This window comes from Podarcis raffonei, chromosome 8, assembly GCF_027172205.1.
Source record: "Podarcis raffonei isolate rPodRaf1 chromosome 8, rPodRaf1.pri, whole genome shotgun sequence".
NCBI lineage: Eukaryota > Metazoa > Chordata > Lepidosauria > Squamata > Lacertidae > Podarcis > Podarcis raffonei.
In genome coordinates, this window is record NC_070609.1 from 27,859,083 (window position 1) to 27,882,788 (window position 23,706).

General features: G+C 46.0%; 1 long non-coding RNA gene across 2 annotated transcripts in view; it reads left to right on the plus strand.

Annotated features, from left to right (window-relative positions):
* The window catches only part of LOC128418747 (uncharacterized), a 54,387-nt gene that overhangs the window by 10,415 nt on the left and 20,266 nt on the right, over positions 1–23,706 (plus strand). Inside the window, exon 3 of one of the 2 annotated variants that reach the window (XR_008331753.1) lies at positions 22,301–22,456. This is a non-coding gene — a long non-coding RNA (uncharacterized LOC128418747). Of the gene's footprint in view, positions 1–1,797; positions 2,248–22,300; positions 22,457–23,706 lie in introns of those variants that run through there. The other variant, XR_008331754.1, reaches the window with a different exon arrangement.

Here is a 23,706-nt window from a genome sequence, read left to right on the forward strand (position 1 = left end):
CAGGCTTGCGACCTGGGGAGGTCACTTCAGTGCTGCTATCGCAGCGCTTTGACTCCCCCCACCCCAAGAGGCGCACTCCATTGTCTCTAAAGACAGACAGGTGCCAACAGCAACATGAGACATACTGTTTTGTGAAGTCAGCCTTTCTGTGCCACCTGTTAATGTGTAGCTACTACTCTTGGTGCAGCACATTCCAGAAACTGAGAGCAATCGTTTGTTTGTGCCAAATGAAAACTTACTCTAATGGATCACTAGAGATGGGAACCCACACGCTGTCCAAAGGGCCACCTCCCCCTGGCCTGTTCTAATGGCATATAAGAGCTAGTTTGTGAAATTCTCTCTCCTGCCCCTTACCTTGCCCTGCCCCTTTTCTTGAAAATATGACCACATCATTTACTTTCCTGCTTGGGCACAAGGCAGCTTTGACAAAAACGATTGAGAGCGAGCGGAATGCAGCATTAAAACAGCAACAACATGCATTTTAGTTGCCACAAAACTGAACTGAAAAAAACAAAGACAAAGCAGCACCTAATGATTGCTCTCTTTGCATTTGTGTTTTCTACCAATATCTATGTCAAAAACACACTCTAGTTGTCAATAAATATTAAAAAGACAGCTGGGGGCCAGCCACTAGCTTCCATGCAGCTTCTTTAAAAATAGGAATTGACTATGATTGATCATTTTTGCTGAGAGAGGAGGGGCCCCATCTTGTGGCCCAGTCTGGGTACCTGAAATTCATGATGACTGAAAGTAAAATTTCACTTCCACGAAGCAGCTTTTGAATTTCTGGAACGTCTGGAGGTCAGAGTGCTACAGGTCACATGTGAAGAGCAATTGGACCTCTGTAAATACAATCCAGTTCCCCCTGTTTCACAGCAACACCCTCCTATTTGCGTGGACAGGCGGAGTCCCCAGATCCCGCGCAGTCCCCCCGTCATGTGGAATAACGACTCAAGACAACGTGCTATGGGATTAAATTGGCCACAACTTTATTAAATTTCAAATGTGGGTAGACCTTGGCTCAGGCATTGGGCGTTCTCCTTCCCCAGTCCCCAGCCGGGGACCTAGGGAGCATCAGGGTTATCCAGTGTGTGGGGGGGGGATGGGCCGGCTCTGGAGAACATATGTTCAAGCAGAGATAGCCGCCCCGTTACGCCGCCGCCGCAGGGGAGAGCAATGACGACCTTTCGGTGTACGGTCAAAGCCTCCCTTCAGAAACCCCTTTAACGGGGAACCCTGGTATCGCCGCCGCAAAGAGGAAGATGGACTAAAGGATTCCGCCCAAGGCCTGATACCGCCAAAGTTGTGACGTTTTGCTACGGGAAAAGCGAAACCTGCCAATGCAGGGAAATTCCTTTCCGGCCCTTTAACAGCGACCTTAACGTAGCAGCGCCCGCATACCTGTGAAGAAAAGTTAACCTGCAAAACCTGTGAAGAAAAGTTAACCTGCAAAATAAGACATTAACTGAGGGTGGGTAGGGTGGGAGAAGCTCTGGAGCCAAGAGAGGATTCCCAGGTAAGATCCTCCCTCTATTGTGTGGGCAGGTAATCCCTCCCCTACCTGGCCTGGTCTCCTTGGCAACGCTTCCCCCAGGTGGGATTGGACAACTGACTGAGGTAGGCGGAGACCTCCAGGTATCCCACCTGAGGGAAGGCAAAGCCAAGCCTATGCTGTTGGAGCCGCTCCAGATCTAGGGGCTGCACGCGTCCACGCAAAGGGCGCCCCCCGTTTTAAGCGGGGAGCGGTCATTCCTTGCACTTGTCCCTGGTAAAACACTGTTCCTTTTTTGCTTTTAGGAGAGGTGTTGGGTACCTCTGCTTTTGCATCTTGTTTAGGGACTGGCAAATCTGTCACAGGTGGTAGACTGAGGACTTTGAATGGGACTTTGAGAGCAGGACACGAGGTTTCCCCATTGTAGCCAATCTGCGGTAGATAAGGACCCTTTGCTGCACTCAGATGGCCTTCTAGTCTACCCACTGAAACCAATGAGTGCATGGCACTTAAGTTCCTTTGGTGAGATGAAAATAAGCATGCCTGCAATGGTGTCAGTTGGTACAACTGCATGTCTTTGGAAGCTGCAATTTGGAGTGGCTGTTTTTAAATGCCATCCCTTATGCAACACAGAGCCTCCAGATTTCAGTTCTTGTATGCCTCTTTGCAAGTGATGACATGTGCCGGTACTACAGTGGGAAGAAGAGGGGAAGTCTGTCCCATTCAAGCAACAGTCTTTCATTCAATTAAATGAAGCCCCCTGCTCTGGATGCTTTCGACTGGGTTCATTAAAATAAAACGAGTCTTGCTGGATGTGCTGCTAATTTGCTAACATTGATTCCTTAATTGCATTTGACCCTCTACCCTAGACTCTCCATTTCCTTTAACAGACATACATGGTTAGGATTCTTGTTCTGGTGAAGTAATACTCTGATAGATCACCTGATAGGCAGAGCAGAGAAGCGGCTGAAAGGGAAAGTAGCCTTTCCCAAATGATACAAACATCCATGCAAATTTATTGGCATCTGTTGGCGATACCAAGTGTTTGGCAGAGAAACTGACTCTGCATGTGGAGATCCTTGCACGCAGAGATCCTTCTGCATCAGCCTTCACCGGCCTGGCAGTGGGAGGTGTTCCATCAGGGAAAATGGGGCACTGCTTCACCAACCTCATTATTAATTTCTCCAAGCCTACCTGCCTGTCTTCTTACTCATAAGTAGTCTGGTGACTGGACCTGTGTGCTTGCCTCCTGCTCCTTAGCCTCAGCATTGGCTTTATAGAACTCTCAGAAGAAGAATGGGGATAAAACTAGAATCAACAGACTAAAACTAGAATGTCTCATTATGTCCAGCTGCACCTACTCTTGGGCTCCCTGCCTTCTGCCTCACCAGGCCCAATGGGCACCAGTTGCTACTGATACCTGATGCCCTCCAGATGTTTCAGACTACATTTCCTAGTCCCAATTTATCTAGCTAGCATGTAGTCCAAGCTGGAGTTGCAGTCCAAAACATCTGGGGGGTCCTAGGTTGGTGACAGCTGATCTACATATTGTTATGAGTTTGGTGGGCTCAGTCTGGATGATGCCCCAAGTTCCTTCCGGTTCTTGAGATTCTATATCTTTGGGGGTAGACTGTATCCGACCCAGCTTGCCAAACCAGTTCCTTTGTCTAGGTAACAACTTTGGTTGCCGAGTTAAGTGCCACAATCGGCAAATAAGGTACTCTTTGCCATACAACAAATGGGTGGGCATTCCCACCCCTCACATAACTGCTAGACAGGAGAACAAAACCCCTAGAGACTGGTATGTGTGAGCCGAGCAGGAAGCAGGCTGGAAGCTGGAGACACAGAGACATGCTTGCTTTGTGCTGGATCCAAAGCTGTGACTAAGGGAGAGGCAGTATCTTTTGGGGTGTTCATGCTGTGAGCCCCTCCATCCTATGCTCAGGTTGTATATATGTGTAAACAAAGCCATATATCTTAAAGAAACCACAGCCTCTGCTGACCTTGGTTCCCAGGAAACTGAACTCTGGACAAATGCTGGAATCCCTAGAATATCTTACTGCTTGGAGATTGGGTGTGTGTGTAACAATACAGTGGTACCTCGGGTTGCAGACGCTTCAGGTTACAGACTCTGCAACCCAGAAATAGTACCTTGGGTTAAGAACTTTGCTTCAGGATGACAACAGAAATTGCACGGCGGCTGCGGGAGACCCCATTAGCTAAAGTGGTACCTCAGGTTAAGAACAGTTTCAGGTTAAGAGCGGACCTCCAGAACGAATTAAGTTCTTACCCTGAGGTACCACTGTATATGCTTCCCAGGAAGGTTGAGTCACTGCTTCCTGAGCCGTTATTTGGAGGAGGGGGACTGTAGGCAGTTCGGGATGTGACTTGAACACCGTAGACCCAGGGGCGGAGGAAGGGGGGCGGTGGCGGTAATCCGCCCCGTGTGTCATCACTGAGGGGGTGACATTCGACATGCTGCCCGCCCGTGACTCCCAAGCCTACTCCGAGCCATTGGGGAAAGGGGTGGAGCTGTGCTGCCTTGCCGGCGGCCTTCCCCCTTTTGTTTTGACAGCTCGGAGGAGGCTTGGGAGTCGCAGGCGGGCAGTGCACCGTTGCCCCCCGCTCTCGGGCTGCTTCCTGGTGGGGTGGGAAGCCTCTCCCGATCTGTCAAAAGGAAGAGGGAAGAGAGGAAGGCTGCTGGCAAAGCAGCACGGCTCCCTCTGCTCCCCGCCCAGGAAGCAGCCCGCCATGGATGGCTTGCTCTGCCCCCATGGAGATCTTGCCCCCTGGGACGCTCACCATGGGCGGTGCCCCCCCGGGATGCTCGCTCCGCCCCCATGGCTCTGCGCCCAGGTGCACAGCATGTGCACCGCTCCGGGTGCCGGAGCAGCTAGCTCCGCCTTTGCGTAGACCAGCACCCTCTTGACCCTGGCTGAAATCATGTGATTCTGGAAGGCCAATCCTATGCTAATGCCTGTTTGTAGCTCCAGCATCTCTGGATTGTCTGCCGTTATTCCCAGTAGGCTATTCCCAGTAGTGGCTGGTGCAGCGGCACAGCCCTGGACCTCTCTTGTATTGCTGCTTTCCTAAATATAAATGCAGAGTTTCTAAATCTCAGGCTTTGACACCAAAACACAGGTTTTGGAGTCCATTAGCAGGGCCTTATGGTTTTGTTTGATCTAGATGTTTTGCAAGAGAGGGAGAAAGAGAGTACAGGTAACTACCACTCTCTATATCCATCCACTCACCATTCTGAATGAGCCACCATTGCACAAGTGTCTCCCCCCCCACCCCCCGGCAGTGCTTCACAGTCGTTAAATGGGAAATCGCATGTGGCTGGAGGGGAATTTTGCAATGAAAAAACCCAACTCTGCCTTTCTCCTGAACTTTCCAGCCCCCATTCTACTTCACCACTTTGCCAACCCCTGGATTATATCTCTGAAAATAAAAAGAAATGGCAATCCTGTGACTTCAGAAGGTTAGGGGTCTTTGAAGAGTTGGATCTTCGTGAGTTTCTGCATGAAACGACCTGATCTGCAACTCTTGGACTAATGCGTGCTTCCCATTTAAGCTGCTTACCAGGAATGCACTTCTTGGAATGTTGTGTCATCATCCTCAACAGCTTAAGCATACGAAAATACAGATTTAGATTGTTATCTTGAGAGAAAACACACATCTAAATAATATTTAAATACATATTAGGTACATACATAAACACATATTTAAATACATATTTTGGAAGGGGTGTAGCTCAGTGCTAGAATGTCTGAGGAACAAGGACATGTGAGCATAATACACATTTCAAGGAAGCTCAGTGGTAGAGCATCTGCTTTGCATGCTGAAGGTCTTGGGTGCAAATCCTGGCATCTCCAGGTATGGCTAGGAGAGACCCCTATCAGAAACTTCAGATCCACACCATACATTCAAAGCATATTTGCATCACTATAACAGATACAGGTTCCCCCTGGACCCTCACAGATACCTTTGCCTGAGCCTGAAGAACCAGATGCTTCCTGCACCTGTCCAGTAGTGCTGGGGGCATACCAGGACGGGGGCTATGGAATGGAGAAGAAGAGTTTGGATTTGGATTTGATATCCCGCTTTATCACTACCCGAAGGAGTCTCAAAGCGGCTAACATTCTCCTTTCCCTTCCTCCCCCACAACAAACACTCTGTGAGGTGAGTGGGGCTGAGAGACTTCAAAGAAGTGTGACTAGCCCAAGGTCACCCAGCAGCTGCATGTGGAGGAGTGGAGATGCGAACCCGGTTCACCAGATTATGAGTCTACCGCTCTTAACCACTACACCACACTGGCTTCCATCTTCAGGCCAAAGGCTTGGCCATGGAAGGCTTTGAAGTTCTCTCAAGAGAGTGGACCTGGACGAGGGAGCTTGGAGACAACATTTGTTGGAGCAAGTTGCTCATTTGGAGCTGTCTGTGGTCCAGCAGCTTTCCTCCAGCCTTCTCTTTGGGTTCTAGCATCAGCATGACAGCTGGCCTTGCATGCAATGCACGTGGACTTGAGAGGGGTAGGAGATGTTTCTTGCTTCATACTGGGCCTCTAGATATCTAGAGGAGGCACTAATGGGAGGAGACAGCCTTTGAAAAGTAACAGTCAATAAGATTACTTTTGGGGTATATCAGAGATAACCAAACAAATCCAGGACTACAGTCCACCAATAAATCAAATGCACACCAAAGCTATGAGTTGATCACTTATTTATTTCATGTATTAAAATATTTATAACCTGCCCCTATAGCACTTGGTCTCAAAGCAGAGTCCATAATTCATTTTAAAATGTCAATTCATTATATGAAATAAAGCACATAAAATGATGAATAACCAACCAGCACTGATCTTAAATCAATCAGCAGATCACAGGATAAAGTTAACAATGATCCCTACTTCTATTGTCTATTGGGACATTATGCACATTTTTAATGGAGGGGGAGCAGGTCCCAGGTGAGAGGTGATATGGTGCCAGAATGCGTATCAGGCAGGCCCTGTCAGTGGGGGATGCCTGGCTTACTAGCAGTACATGTGAAAATGATCTAGGGATCATTTGAGTCAACAGTGTGATGCAGCAGCAATAAAAGTTAATGCTATTCTAGGCTACATCAACAGAAGTATAGTGTCTAGGTCAAAACCACACTTAGAGAACTGGAGAAATGGTGTGATGACAATCTAGTGCAAATATAGCATACAGAGTTATAGTAACAATGTTCCCAACAGTGTGGTTGGTTCAGTAATATTGACTTCCATCTTGTAGCATCAGTACATAATGACTCTCAATTTTTCAGTGAAACTATTATTAAGTTGCCTTCTTTCCCTTACCCTGACTATATTGCTTAATTATTTCGATAATTTCAACCACTTCTCATCGTCTTGCTAGGCAAGTTCCCAGTGATCGTGCATTGATTTCCCAAACCCCCATTGTAGTTGATTGCAATCTGGGCAAATCATTTCCTTGTCTTCCAACAAGACAGAATTTTTTAAAACAGAAGTCGGGAACCTTTTTCAGCCTTACAGCCACGTGTCCTCCTGGGAACCTTACAAGGGCCCATGTCAGCGGTTGGCAGAGCCAGTGAGGGGAAGGCAGCCTGAGGGGAGTTCCAAGGGCCAAACAGACATGCCTGGAGGGCCATATTCAGTTTCCCGGCCTGTGGTTGCCCACCCCTGCTTCAACATAGCAGAAGAGTATTAATAGAGGGTTTGCTGGTAACTCTACCCAATGTGAACAGTGCTGCTTTCTAAATCCCCATCTCTTTAACTCATTGGGTCTGCAAACAAGAGAAACAAAAGTTTGGCCGAAATCTGAGTGGGAGAGAGAGAGAGAGAGAGAGAGAGAGAGTTTGCAAGAGAGAGAGAGAAATAGAAGCCAACCCATCCCCACCTTCACCCCTGTGCTTCAGAGGCAGAAATGTTGATGCATATTTCTTAGAAATGTTTGGTGCCGTTCGCAGAAATAGGAGGAAGTTGAGCAGGCGTCTCACAACACTCGCTTCCTTCCTGGGCAAGGGTAAGGAGGGGCCGTCCGAAATTGGGGGGTGGGGAGCACTCAGCCAGGAACAAAAAGCCCCTTCAGAGTCTGATGGAATCTGACATGAGCTTTTGAGCTCCCCAAGTGGCGTTTATGGCTAAAGATCTGGAAAAGAAAATAAATCTTCCAGGCCTGGCATCTTGCTTTAATTAATAACATAATCAAGCTCTTGGCCAAGTGGAATGGAACTGTGTTTCGCCACTTGACGTAGGCCTTGTGAGCCAGGCGAGGGTCGGCCGGCCCTGCACTGGATAGAGTAACGCCAGAAGTGGCGCAATGACACTGGAGCGGCTTCTGTGCGGATGCCAGAGTAAATCTGAGCTGGGATTGTTTCATGCCTCCTCTCTCCTGTGAGAATCGCAACCAAATTCCTGCGTCGGAGCAGAGCGGGGCCATCTGGAAAGCTGGAGAAAGGTCTAATTGCTGAAGGGGAGAGAGAAAGTCGTGGTTTGGCTTACGGCAGCACTTTTAAATTTACAGTTTTCCTTTATGTCTTGTAAATGGCACAGTTCTCTGGATATATTAAATAGCACATGCAGTGTGTATAAGTGTTTTCCTGAGTGCGCCATCTGCATTATCTCAATAGGCCTTACAACAACCCTGTAAGGCAGACAGGCCTGGCAACAGCTGCCGAGTGGCTGCTTATGAAGTCCCAAGAGAGAGGGAGGACATTTTGCATAACATTTGCTAATGCTAATTTATATAGAATCATAGAATTGTAGAGTAGGAAGGGATCCCAAGGATCATCTAGTTCAACTCTCTGCAATGCAGGAATCTCAAGTAAAGCATCCATGGCAGATGGCCATCCAACCTCTGCTTAAAAACCTCCAAGGAAAGAGAGAATACCACCTCATGTGAGAGTCTGTTCCACTGTCAAAAGGCTGTTATCGTCACCAAATTTCTCCTGGTGTTTAGTCGAAATCTTCTTTCTTGTAAATTGTAAGCCATTGGTTTGGGTCCTAGCTTCCCGAGCAGCTTGCTCCATCTTCCATGTGACTCCCATTTAGATATATGAAGAAGGCTATCATATCTCCTCTCAGTCTCCTCTTTTCCAAGTTACACATACCCAATTCTCCCAACTGTTCCTTATAAGATCATCTTCATCGCCCTGCTCTGCACATGTTCCAGCTTGTCAGTAGCCTTCTTAAACTGTGGCGCCCAGAACTGGATGCTGTATTACAGGTGCGTTCTAGCCAAAGCAGAATAGAGTGGTACTATGGCTTCCCTTGATGCAATATGTTAATATAAAGGCTATAGTCCAACTCAAAATACAATCCATCTGACCATAGTGGGGAAGACTGTGTGCCCTCACAGACTGTTGTTCATATGCTGCTGTTAATGGGCAACTACTTCAAGCCCCCTCCTGCTCTCCCTTTTTAGGGTTCTTTATCTTTAAACGGTACTTGGACGGGACAGCTGTTCAAGTAGAGGATTCCTTTAAATAGAGAAATGCCCTCTCTAAACTAGGACACACATCCACCCTAGTAAGCGGTGGCATCCATGGCTAGCTGGCTGTGCCCTCTGCTGATGTATGCACTGGGCATTTAAACCCCCACCTCCAATTCTCCTATTGGGGTTATGAGCAGCTCATGGTCACCAACAAGACCCTAGAAGTCAAGCATTCTGGGGCATCATGTTTTGTTGGAGGCCGCCCAGAGTGGCTGGGGAAACCCGGCCAGATGGGCGGGGTATAAATAATAAATATCATCATCATCATCATCATCATCATCATCATCATATACACGTGTGTGGGAAGTGACCGCTACCACAAAAGCATAGCAATGTGCCCAAACTGAATTTTTTTGCATTGTGGGCGAAAACCCAACCAACCAACCCGAGGGGAATTGCCAGAAAATAAATGGTAGCTGCCATGTTTTGTTTTTACCCACAATGCACTGGAACCAGAACTTCTGGCATTTCAGGGAAATAAAGATGGTGGCTGTAACCACAGCAACTGAGGGCCCAAATACCCGCTCAGATATTGAGATGGTAGGGAATCTAGGAACACACCCTGTCATGCCCCCCTGCAAAGCCTCTTGATTACATCCCTCTGTGGCTTTTCTGTTTTTTGTTTTTAAAAACAAATAAGGAAAACTTTTAGACAACAATGTGCTGTTTGGCCTGAAGAAATCTCTAACCCTAATAGGGTTAACGCTGTGCTTTGTGTAAGCAAAGGCTGGAGAATAAACTACCGTTGTTTCCCCGACCTGACTGACACATTTATTGATCATTTTTTCCAGCAGTTCATTCATAAAGGCCAATTGAGCTGGGCTCTTGGGATAGAATAGCCTTTTAACAAAATCCTCAAGAGGGGCAGTGCAGGGGCTGGGGCATGCGTGGCTGGCTCTCGGTAATTTGCTTCTGAAAAGTGACAGACTGGTAGCAGGGAAAAACAGGTCCGGCTCTAACACGGCGTTCACTGGACTGCAGGCATGAAGTGCTGGGTGGATAAATGGTTGCATGTGTTCTGCAAACTGGGAAGGTTTACTGGAAGATGAGAAGCTTTGCATGCAGAAGGTCATCTCAGCCTCTCCAGGTCGGGTTTGGAGAGTCACTCTCCGTCCCTGGAGAGCTGCTGCAAGTCAGTGTCTACACTACCGATGGCCTGTTAGTCTAACATTGCATAAGGCAGCTTCCTGTCCTGTAAAAAATAGCATCTTATCCGGTAATGGAGATTGGGCAGGACTAGAGCTCAGTGGTGGAACATCTGCTTTTTGTGCAGGAAGTCTCAGATTGAATCCGGGACATCTGCAGGTAGGGCTGAAAAAGACATCTATCTGAAACCCTGGACAGCCACTGCTAGTCACCTTTCTGAAAGGTGATAAAGATCTGTCCAGTCCACAATGGGCTTAGAATGAAAAGATAGAAGCTGCCCATCAAATATTTGCATCACTTGGACAGCAGAATGAGGAGGCACAAAAGGTCTTGTTCTCCCTACTATGGTGAAATCTTTTGTATTTCTATTTAAATTAGAGTAGCAGCTCTAATTTAGGACCATAAAAAAGGACCATAAAGAAGGCTGATCGCCAAAGAATTGATGCTTTTGAATTATGGTGCTGGAGGAGACTCTTGAGAGTCCCATGGACTGCAAGAAGATCAAACCTCTCCATTCTTAAGGAAATCAGCCCTGAGTGCTCACTGGAAGGACAGGTCGTGAAGCTGAGGCTCCAATACTTCGGCCACCTCATGAGAAGAGAAGACTCCCTGGAAAAGACCCTGATATTGGGAAAGATGGAGGGCACAAGGAGAAGGGGACGACAGAGGACAAGATGGTTGGACAGTGTTCTCGAAGCTACAAACATGAGCCTGACCAAACTGCGGGAGGCAGTGGAAGACAGGAGTGCCTGGTGTGCTCTGGTCCATGGGGTCACGAAGAGTCGGACACGACTAAACGACTAAACAACAACAACAACAACAAGCAGCTCTAAAATAGCATCTCTACATTTTTCATGCCAACCTATGCCCTCATTTGTCTTCTTTTGGGGGGCCATGCATGTGCCCCCATTGGAACAGGGTAATAAGAGAAGAGTAAGCCCTTAAATGCCAGACTTGGGTGCTTGTGCGCACATATGCACACACTCTGCTTGAGGGTACACGATCTTCTCTCTCTCGTATATCATTTTCAGCTCCCTTGAAAAACTGTTGCCCATCTCCAAGTTGAAACACCAGCCCTCAACATTTGGCTGGCTGAAACTTACATTTCAGAAACCCCTCATCAAAAAAACAAAACAAGAAACATTTCTTTAAAACCCCAAACAGGCTCTAATCCCTTTCCGCTTGGCACCTTAGCCTAGCTTGGATGTTGATTTTATCCTGCCGCCCCGCATGCTTTGGCGTCCGGCAATGACGGGATTGGAAGAAATCAAGGTTTAATGAGTTGCAGCTGGTGCAATAGATCCCAAGCAAGGGCTTCTTATAATCATGGCTTCCCGTGAAATAAGCCAGCGCTGTCCTTTCCTGCACATTCACCACCTCCAGGAGCCAGAAAGCACAGGGTTGGTCTGCAGCCAGAGCACACAGGCTGCACATTAAAGTCTCCTTTTCCCTTCACCTCTTGTGCCCCCATTGGAACAGGGCAATAAGAGAAGAGTAAGCCCTCTTGGGCTGCATGATCACTGCAGAAGGTGACAGCAGCCATGAAATTAAAAGACGCCTGCTTCTTGGGAGAAAAGCAATGACAAACCTAGACAGCACCTTAAAAAGTAGAGACATCACCTTGCCAACAAAGGTCTATAAAGTAAAAGCTATGGTTTTCCCAGTAGTGATGTATGGAAGTGAGAGCTGGACCATAAAGAAGGCTGATCGTCGAAGAATTGATGCTTTTGAATTATGGTGCTGGAGGAGACTCTTGAGAGTCCCATGGACTGCAAGAAGATCAAACCTCTCCATTCTTAAGGAAATCAGCCCTGAGTGCTCACTGGAAGGACAGATCATGAAGCTGAGGCTCCAATACATTGGCCACCTCATGAGAAAAGAAGTCTCCCTGGAAAAGACCCTGATGCTGGAAAAGATGGAGGGCACAAGGAGAAGGGGACGACAGAGGAAGAGATGGTTGGATAGTGTTCGCGAAGCTACCAGCATAAGTTTGACCAAACTGCGGGAGGCAGTGGAAGACAGAAGTGCCTGGCGTGCTCTGGTCCATGGGGTCACGAAGAGTCGGACACGACTAAACGACTAAACAACAACAAAGCCCTTAAATGCCAGGCTTGGGTATTTGTGCGCACACTCACACACGCTCTGTTTGAGGGTACAAGTAAAGTTATTTATTTATTTCAGTTATGAATTCCTTCCTATTAGGGATGCATGAAGGCATCGTTTCTCCATTCCATGGCCTGCAGCTCTGTTTCCATTCCACTGCAGTTATGTAAGTTACGTGGTTGTTACGTTATTCTGATACATTAATTTCAACACAAATGAAATACAATGCAAACAGGAGTGGGTGGAAATAATCAATTATGTAACCTCGCGAGCCCCCACCTACCTTCCTTCCTATGTGCCACCAGCCGAAGGAGTGGCACTGCCTGTCACTTTCCTCTTTCTTGGTCTCAATGTTGCCCCTTGTAAAACTCAGTGGCGAGGTGGATGGTGGCAATACTAGAATTAGTTGGCTCTGCCTCTCTTTGGCTCTGCTATTAGTCTTCCAGTCTTTTGCCCTGTCAGTCCCCATGGTAACCAACTACCACCGGGAGTAGTTACACAAGACAGGACCTTCACAGTGGTGGCCCCCAGACTTTGGAACTCCCTCCTTGAGGACATCAAATTGCTGCTCTTATTGCTGCCCTTCAGAAACCAGCTAAATCCTTATTTTCTCAGCCAGGCTTTGGGAAATTTAATTGTCCAGAGACCCAATACAGTCATACCTTGGGTTGAAGTAGCTTCAGGTTAAGCATTTTCGGGTTGCGCAAGTGGCGAAACCTGGAAGTAACGGGCTCCGTTACTTCCGGCTCACCGTGAGCTCAAAATGACGTCACGTACATGCGCGGAAGCGGCGAATTGCAACCCACGCATGCACAGACGTGCGGACATGGGTTGTGTTCGCTTCAGGATGCGAACGGGGCTCCGGCACGGATCCCGTTCGCATTCAGAGGTACCACTGTAGTTATATTGGCGGGACTGGAGTGTCATGAGGATATTTCTTAAATTTGAATGGTGTTATGGGTTTAATTTGATAATTTACTCTGTGCTGATCATTCAATTTATGTTGCGCACTGCCCTGGACTTCCAACTGGGTGGAAGAGCACAATAAGAAATGAATAAATTAATTAATTGGGGTGAGCAAATTGATGTCTAATCAAGTAGCGACAGGATCGATCAATTAATCCTTTGGTCAAAGCATTGTCAGAGCAATGCTGAGTGTTTGGTTAAAACGCTCAACTAGTGTGGTTCCCCACTCTTCCCCGCCCCCTTTCCCAACACACTTCATTTAATAAAACCCACAATGGTTTCCATAAAGCGCATCTTTGACTATCAGGACATCAAAGCCAAAAGCCGCCAAAGTAGAGGGTCAAAAGAGTTAACACGTGTTATTTGCGTGGGGGAAGGGGCTCTCTTCCACCCATCTCTACCCTTTCTCTTGAGCAAAATAATTAGCAGTACCGTAAGAAGCCTCCTGATCTCTTTTATTGGCACAATCATTATATAAAATATATCTGGAAGACTATTTACAAACTTCCCCATAACCATCAATCATGCCCTTTCAGAAGTTATCTAACCTCAAGAAACTGCTAATGCAACAAAGCTATTTAATGGTGGCATTGTGCGGAGGGGGAGGGGAAAGAAGGGTTTGTTTCTTTCACTCTCCCCCCACTTCCATTACTATGGAATTCATAATAACATCAATAATTAAATATAAATTGGATTTAATATTTTATGCTGGCGACATGCAATTTACACTCTACCCGAGAAATCAAAAGGTCATGTCTGATGTAAATGAGTGCGCTGTGTGTGTGTGTGTGTGTGTGTGAGAGAGAGAGAGAGAGAGAGAGAGAGAGAGAGAGAGAATGAGACAGACTTGCTAAGAAAGTAGACACTGGAAATCCAGTCACAGCTCTTCCACAGTCCTGTTCTGGGTGTTATTAGCTCCTGGATGCTAAGTAGCCCTATCTCAAATATTATTAGTAGTAGTGTTTTCTGCTGCTCCATGCTTTATATTACAAGGATGGAGATTCCAACTAAACATTAGGAAGAACTTCCTGGTGGCCAGAGCAGTTTAACAGTGGAGCAGACTCCCTCAGCAGGTGGTGAACTCCCCTTCATTAGAAGTTTTAAAGCAGAGGTTATGTGGCCATCCGCCAGGGATTTTAAAGCTGTAATTCCTACATTGTAGAGGGTTGGACCAGACAGCCCTTGGGGGTACATTACAACTCTACAGGTCTACGATTCTATTATGATGATTCTATTATTCAGTTAGGGTGCATAACCTTGCCCTTCAATTTCTGCTGTGGTGCACAAACAATTATTTCAAATTCAACACAGCCTGGATGAGTGCATGCTGATTTTGTGTGTGTGTGTGTCTGTATGTATGTGTACAGGGGTGTTGTGTCCCATTTTGCTGCTGGAGGTGAAATGGGAAGTGCACTATTCCCTCAGGTAGGAAAGCCAGGATATTGTCTAACCTCTGCAAAAGATTTGTGCAAGCAAAGCATGATGAATTCTCAGTAAACAGGTCCTCTGGAGGCACTGGCGGAGGAAGATGGGGGCGGGGGGAGCGCACCGCCCCCGGCAGTGCCATACCCCCAGGACGTGTGCCACGCCCCTGCGGGCCGCACACCATGCCCCTGGGATGCGCGTCAGACACGTCCCCACCTGCTCTCTGCCCACCCCAGGTGCCAGAACATGAAGCTCTGCCACTGTCTGGAGGAAAAAAGCACACCAAGAACTCAGGCCAATAGTTGACTGTGGACGAACATGAACTTACTGGTTTTTGATCCATAATTGACTTCTGACTTGCTCAGTGATTGAAACTAAGACCTTCAAGTTGAATCTGACTATGAACTAGCATGAACTTATCTCTACTCATAAACTCTTATCTCTAATTCTGTAACGAATTATTGTGTTATACATATCTTTATGAGTTTGAGTTTGTAATCTCTATTTGAATTTGTAATCCTTGTCAGAGAATACATACTTTTGACTGGATTAATTTTTGTTACAATTGACTATTAATTTGCGAGTAGGGTCCACTCCCACTATTGAAACTTACATTGGCCCGAGTTCTTGATGTGCTTTTTTCTTGGTATATTTAATAACAAGAACTCCAGTTTATTTAACTGTCTGGAGGAACCCTGAGGCTCCTGTCACATGGAAAATAGGGGTGTTTTTAGTACATAAGCACATATTCACTTTTATCTGTGAAGCTGTGTACTTCTGCTTATTCTTAATAGCTTGTGGAACTGAGTCATCCATTTCTCTTTTTTCTCACTCCCTCTTCCCCCCGTGGTGCACTTCCATTTTTATTTTTATTTTTTTGTCTTGCTGCTCCCAGGACTTTATTCTTTTTTTCTGCACAAAACTCAGATGAGGAAGTGGGTCAAAAGATTGTGGCCACTTTTTCCCAGAGACTTATCTCTTGGCACGCACTCTGCCAGGTGGCTGGATGGAGTGTGTCAGGACAAGAGGCATGTGTGGGATGGCGGGGGTGGGAGAGAAGACCATTTTCATTTTGATTTGGCTGGCTATGCGATTTCTGTCCCTTGCTTTGCAGCTGCAGGAAATTGGGTTTGGGATGGAAATGTTAGTCTCCTTCCCAGGCTTAAAATAGAAAGTGTGTTTGTTTGTGAGTATGTGTGTCGGGTTCAGGGGAGCCCATGAAAGAGAAAGGAGGTGAAGCATTTATTTAGAAGAAGAAAATGCCATGGGCAAGAGTGGTTCAAAGGTGCTTGGAGGCTCAGGGCCAAACTAATGCAGGTTCCAAATTTTGTGTTCCTTTAAGTGTGTTAGTGCTAGTGATCGGGGGGAGATTATGGAGAGCCAGTGTGGTGTAGTGGTTAAGAGTGGTGGACTCGTAATCTGGTGAACTGAGTTCGCGTCTCTGCTCCTCCACATGCAGCTGCATGTCACACTTCTTTGAAGTCTCTCAGCCCCACTCACCTCACAGAGTGTTTGTTGTGGGGGAGGAAGGGAAGGAGAATGTTAGCTGCTTTGAGACTCCTTCGGGTAGTGATAAAGTGGTATATCAAATCCAAACTCTTCTTCTTCTTATGACAATAGCATGGAGTGGGGCGATATTTAAAGTATTTATATACTGTGAAATATATATTGTGAAATATTAAGCTGGTGTATAATAAATACAAGAAATCGCAACGTAAACAATGCAAATACTAATTAAAAATGTCTGTTTTTAACTCTTTTGCCCTACTAGAGTCCTGATCAAGGACAGGCCTCACCCATGTCTACAACTTGGGAGGTTCTTCACCCCCCAATTTAAATTGCATGACCAGGCACCCCAGGGACCACTAAAGGGTAAAGAGTTGGAGCCACCCCACCCCTGTGTTAAAGTCCTGATCCAAACTGAACCCCCCTCTGCTGCCAATTTACAGAACAACCACCCTGTAAGTAAAGGCATAGTCATGTAGCCAACATAGCATGTAATTTGGTCTAGTGGCACGGTGTCTGAGCCATCACTGGGCACCAGAAACCTGAATATCCACATTAGCCATAAGGAGAAGATTGTGCCACTTTACTGCTGTTCAACAGAACACCACCAACACTTGACATCTGTTAACTGAGTCTCAGCAAGTGTACCCTGCCTTTCAAACAGTTATGGATGTTTGAGGAAATTGGTTTCTGTGAATTCCTGACGCAAACTGACCTGAACTGAATCTCCCAGACTAATGTGTAGGTCATAATTATCGTTTGGATTTCATACTTCTCCAAATTTTGCAATGCAGTTCATTGCCAAAAAAATGAGTGAATGTTTTGAACAATTATTTTTATGTGATTGACGGATGGAGAATCGGAAGCCCTTTTCTTTTCTTTTTCTCCTTTCCTTTTCTTTCTTTCTTTCTTCTTTCTTTCTTCCCCCTTTTTCCATGCTCAACTCTCTCTTTTCTTTTTCTGCTTTTGCTTTTATGTTGATTCGTTTTTACCTCGTATCATAAAAAAGCTTTAATAAATAAATTATGAAGTGAAAAATAAAATTTTCTAGGCTCTGCACAGAGTGTCTTTTGGTTTGGTGCTCTGGTATGAGCCAGTTGATTCGTGTGAGAGTGTGAGACCAAAAAATGGGACATTCCAGGATCCAGTCAGAAGCTGGGATGGCTTCTGCAATTCCAGGATGTCCCGCTCAAATCGGGATGGTTGAGAGATATGGAATGTATCCTTGAATTCTGGTAATGACTCTTGTTCGTCTGGGTATTGGATAGAGAGGGTTGTGTAGAAACTAGCCTACTGCACACAGGTAAAATTAGCATTTACTGGCCTAGCCACTTTTGCCTCTGATCCTGTCCACCACTGACCTGTGGCCCTTGGAGTTTTACCCAGAAAGTAATGTAGCCCTCAGGCTGAAAACCATTTCCTACTTCTAGTTTTAGTTCAAATTGCAAGGTGTTCTCGATTTAAGAGAGTTTAGAAGCATACATCAAGGAGACTAACATGTAAGAATCAACTTCCTGCTTGTGTTGCCTTTAAAAGCATGTAACCAAAAAGCCCCCCGCCCAATCATCAAAACACCTGCAATCAACTGGGCCCCAACTCAGTTCCTTTTTCTGATGTTTCCCTTCCAGATTTGTATCAACAATAAAAGGGACTGAAAGAAGCCTCACATCCAAATTTAGATGGCATCCAGACAGCCCTTTATTCCATTCCTGACATTTCCTTACCTGATAATTTTCGTATTTTTCACACAAAGTAAAAGCTGTTTCTGGAAATCTAGTGGAAGTTTAGCATTCATTTGTGTGCTCTCCCCCCCCCCCCAAATGTTGGCAACCCTCTTAGCCTGGAAAATGGTGGAAGTTTTGTGCTATAATTTGCCTGCTGTTTTCATGGCCACAGCCACTCTCATGATGAATTTTGAGGTGGTATTGCAGCATACAGTTTCCCACCATTTCATGGGTTAATCATGGGTTAGCAGAAGCATATATGTGCATAAACAGAGGAACTCAATGACTTCCTCTGTAGTGTCACACCATGTACTCTGGTGTGAATGGAGTTTAATGCAACATGATGGTGTATTGATCAAAAGGGCACAGTTCCAAGGGAATGTTATAAGCTGGAGCAAAAGTGTTAGGATTACAGTATATAACCAAGAAAATGAACACAACCATCTCCAGGTCTGAATACACCCACAAAAAGGCACTTTTACTTCTCAAACTGAAATATATAAAACCATAGAATTGTAGAGTTGGAAGGGACCTCCAGGGTCTAGTCCAACTCCCTGCAATGCTATAAATAACATGATAGCGTATAGATTAAATTATGTGGCATCTAATAACCACTGCAATCAGTTTCCATGAGCAATCTGATACAGGTGAATATTATTGCTGGCTAGACATGTTTTGTCTCTCTTCTTCAGTGGCATAGCTAGAATTTCAAGGATGCTGCTTTAGAATAGATTCATATTGTACAACATCCAAGCTTGTATCTGTCAGTTAATGTGCCTCCGCCTCCCAAATACTGTCACGTATTTCTCTTCCTTCTCAGGTGTGAAGAGTCTGGGTACAGTAGGCAGGATGGCCAGATTCAAAAGAGGGCAGGGCTTCTGTAATTGTGTAAAAAAAAAAAAGGATTTTCAGTAGGTGCAGCTTGTCATGCAACTATTAAAGGTGCAGGAACGTTGGCTCCTCCTCCTCCTCCTCCTCCCTCCCATCCTAACAGTAGGTGTACATAGGTGTCATAGGCCCTTCAGCTCTGGCATCCACAGACACAAGAGGAGGAGTACGGAAGTTAGGAGCAGATACAGGGGGTGGGGTGGTGGAAGGTAGGCATGCAGGGATGGAAGAGAGAGGCTTGACACGTCTGTTCCCCACCTCTCCTGAGGAATGCAGAGCCACATCAGGGTGGGGGGAGGACTTCAGTCAGCCAGGGCTGAACAGGAGGAGATGGAGGCAGAGGGGTAGCACAGCCCTGTCACCAAGAACAAGGTGCCACTTCTGTAGGTACGATCAGATGCACCTACACGGATGGAGCACACATGCAAGGCTGAACAAAAGGGAGAGTCTCATGAGCAAGCCCTCCGCCATCTTTACAGACTTGGTTGGAGAGATGTGTCAGCTGTGTGTCATCTTCCTGGCTTCTCTTTATTATGAACGTCTTGCCTTGCCCATGTACTTTGGAATCCCGACTTCTGGGCCTCGTTCTTCCTGCTGAGCCTGCACCGCTTTTAGCTTGATTAAAGAGCTCTTCCTTACTTCCGAGTAAGAGCCGCTGTCATGTTTTTCGACAGGAACCTGACAGGGAGAAAGAATAATCCCTCTCATGGCAACAGGCTTTTTTTTTCTTTTTTAAAAAGAAAATCACAGGCGTGCGAACTTATTGTTTATGGGGAAATGTACAACTAGGAGGTGGAAAACTTCTCATTCGCAGTTCGTTAATTGAATAGACATTTCATTTCTTTTAGTCCAATATGGCCAAGCTAAATAGGACCCCAGAGGAGGTTAACGTCCTGTGTACCTCCAGAGGTCATGAACCCGCATGTGGTAGCTCAGAAAGGGCAGCCGCCACCATGTTTAGCCTGGCAAGCGGTGGAAAGTGCAAAGCTCTTACAAGTCTGGCTTTGAATGGTCTGAAGCTTGAAGCGAGGGAGGGAGAGACAGAAGTACAAGTGAGCTGAGGTTCCTGGAGTTCTGGCAGAACATAGAGGGGGAAAACTTGGAGAATGGAAATGAACATTAAAATGAAATCCAGCCGCTGTTCCATTATAATGGCACAAACTCTTTCCCCGTCATATGGTCTATGGCAGACTTGGCCAACCTGGCGCTCTCCAGATGATTTGGACTACAACTCCCATCAGCCCCAGCCAGCATGGCAATGTTCTCCTACACATGATCACAGGGATCAAGCTGGAATATAAGGTGGTTGCTGAGGTACCCTGGACCTAAGTTGTTCAGGGCTTTGTAAATTAATACAAGGACCTTGAACCTTTGCCAAAACTGCAGTAAAACTGTGTCTGTCAGGAGACATGAGCACTTAACGAATGAGGGCTTTAAGAAAGTACAAACTGCTGCAGAAATGTCAGGGACAGGATTTCAGACTGGGAAAACGAGAAACCTGAGAGGAACCAAAACTGACAGATTCGTCCAGCTGAGCTTGATGACGCTTACGCCAAAGTAAGTTGACATTTGGGTGGAAGAAAATGTGATATGCAAGGCCAGTCCAGCCATTTGGCAGAGTGAGTCAGTCGCTTCAGGTGGCAAATGCTGAGTGTCAGTGGAAGCCCCAATGCCAGCTTCCTCTGTTTATTAGGAGACAGTCACTTTAAAATGCTGATGAATTTTCATGAGGATTTTTAAACTCTCCCTCCCTGTCCTTGCAAGTTGTTGCAGAAATGTTGGGAGCTGAATTTAAGATTGGAAAAATGAGAAGCGGAGAGAAGCAAAATGGACAATTCCCTCTATTCCAACATTTGAGTAAATCTTTGGTTTGGATTGGGGTATTAGCTCCCTCTCCCTACTTGCATTGTAGGAGAGTGTGTGATAAAATAGGTAATGAAAAAGATCTCCCACCTCTTTGTATTTTTCAAAGTATGGAAAAAGTACATAAATGCCTTATTGCTGCAGATGAAGGTGCATTTTAAAGCAAAGCCACCTGGTTTCAAAGAGCATTCCAAGTCCTAATTGCTCTTAATAGCTTGGTTCCCCCCGCCCCCCAGTGGAACCAAGCACTCTAGAGGGTCCCTTGTTTAGAGAGCATAACTACTTACAATCCAGTATTCACTCAGGTACGTACGTACACACACACACACACACACACACACACACACACACAATTTAAAACAACAACAACAGCAAGGCAGGAAAGGGCTTGGAGCTCAGCAGTGTACCATCTGCTCACATGCAGAAGGCCACTGGTTCAAACCCTGGCATAGAATCTTAGAATTGCAGAATTGGAAGGGACTCCAAGACTCATCAAGCCTAACCCCTTGCAATGCAGGATTCTCAGCCAAAGCATCTAAGTCAGCAGAGATATTATTGCAGTGGAAAAACACCAGCAGGAGCGCTGGATTGGTTCTGTCGGTGTGTTGGCTCCACTGGGCGTTTGCACCACACCCACCTCCCTGCCACCTCACCTTTCTCCCTCCCAGGAAGTGATGGTGACCCATCTGCCAGAAAGATGGCACAGCAGCTCCAGTGCACCCAGCAAGCCACTTCTAGCAGCTTTCAGTGGAGAGGCTTTGCACACATTTTATGGGGACAGGCTGTAAGCCAGGACTGTAGCAGATGCTTTCAAGGTGGCCACTTATGCATGACCAGAAAGGAGAACAAGTGAGGACACAGATTTGCAGAACATCTCTATATGCTAATATATATGCATGGATCCAAATTTTGCTATGTGCTATACCTGGGGCTGCTCTTGAAGACAACACGGAAACTTCAACTGGTCTAAAACGCAGTATCCAGATTACTGTCTGGGGTTCCATTTAGAACTCATATCACTCATGTTTTAAAACAGCTGCATTGGCTGCCAGTTCATTCCCGGCCCAATTCAAGAGGCCCATGTTAGTGTTAAAGCCCTAAGTGACCCAGACCCCGAATATCTAAGAGACAGCATTCCCTACACTTGCTTTGCATGCAGAAGGTCCCAGGTTCAATTCTCGAATATCCAGGCAGGCATTGGAAATAGTTTCCTGCCTTAAACCCTGGAGAGCCACAGCCAGCCAATATAGACAATACTGAGTTAATGTCCAAAAGTTGTACATACATAATTTTATTTGTATGCCGCCTTCCACAGTGCAAACCATGCTCAAGGCGGCTTGCAACATGAAAAAATGCATAAATGCAATATAACAGAAGTAGTCGTGAACAATAAAGAAAACATTAACAAATGCACAACCAAACTGAGCAATTTTCACATAAATCACAACAAGATCTAAAATAAAAGTATAAGGCAGCTTCCTATGGTCACCAGCTTATTTGTACAAGAATAATGTTTTCAAAAGTAAGGGATGCCTTGCATATTGTTCCTTGCAGGACCTAAAACTTTGCAACGTAATGCATGCCTTCTACTTCAATTTTCTCTTTTGGTCGAAAACGTTATTTATGTTTTTGCTGTTTTTGATTTGATTTGATCTTGCTGATACAAATTTGTGGGGTGTTTTTGTCTCTGGCAGATTCCAAGAGAAAAGGAGTATGATTGAATTGTAATACTTTTTACCCAAAGAAGATGGACAATAATTGCATTTTCAAGCTCCTAAATGTAATCTTTTGTCTATCTAATCTTGGAGAACAAGTGGGATGAGGCATGTCCCTATGTGCCGAGAGAGAAGGTAAGTTGCAATACTATTGATATGCTATTATTTTCCATCTTTATTTATCCCTAGATGCACTAGGAATCACTCCCTCCAGACCATTCATAATTGAGAAATGCTTTTAAGACCTTTAAGAGATGAATACTGCATTTTGCAAGGTGCCTATTTGATTGTCTCCAGGAGTCATGTTGATGGACGACTCAGTTCGTATCTTCTTAAGGAACCTAGCAGCAAAGTGAATGGATAAGGAACAAGGATTTGAGCTTCTCACTTGGCAATCATGACTGTCCCAATCAATTTGAAATGGGGAGATCTTCAGAACTAGAGAGACACAGAGGCATTACAAGGCTCTCTATTATAATAGGAGAATTCAAAGGGCCAGTGTGAAGTGTCTGATAATTTTTACAGCAGCCTTTGCTAGCGTGATGTTCTCAATACGTTTTTGTTTTTATTTTTTACTACAGCTCCCATCAGCCATGTTGGATGATTGATGGGAGTTGTAGTCTTGCAAAACATCTGAAGGACACAAAGTTGAGGAAAGCTGCTTTTGAGCAATTAGGTTCTGTGTTGGGTACCTAGAGTGGGTCCCCCTACTGACTAATCTGAATCTATGCATAAAAGTGTTAAATTAGGACTTAGAAGACCTAGGTTTGAATCTCTACTTGGCCATGAATCTCACTTGTGACTCTCAGCCTAGCCTACCTCACAGGGTTGTTGTGAGGACAAATAGAATAGGAGGAGAGCCAAATAGTAATACATGCAACCAGTGTGTTTTTTTCCAGAGAAAAAGGTGCCAGAATGCACCTCTCTCAGAAGACCCACCCTAGAGCCCAAAGTGGATCTTTCTGGGGTCAGGGTTTGTGTGTCTCCTCACCAGCCAGAAGCTTGTTGAGGCTGCTCCGCTGAGGTTCCTGTGCCTCAGAGCAGCTGAATGAGGCCTCACCCAAGCCCTCTCTGGCTCCTGTGAGCCAGAACAGCTGGGAGCTTGCTCAGCTGAGGTGCAGCTTTCCCGCACATCAGCTGTTAGCTGGGAAACTGAAGAGCCTCAGCAAAGCCCTGCTGTGCCTCTGGCTCATGAGGAGACCCTCTCTGGACCACATAGAGGATGTTTACTGGCTGGTCAGGTCTCTCCCCACACTACCAGGGCTCAGCTGAGAGGTGCTGGAACATCGTTCTGGAGAGTTGCGCTGGGGAAAAAAGCCCTGCACGCAACAACCAATTTACACACTTCCCATTGACACATGATCGTGCACATGCGCATCACACTG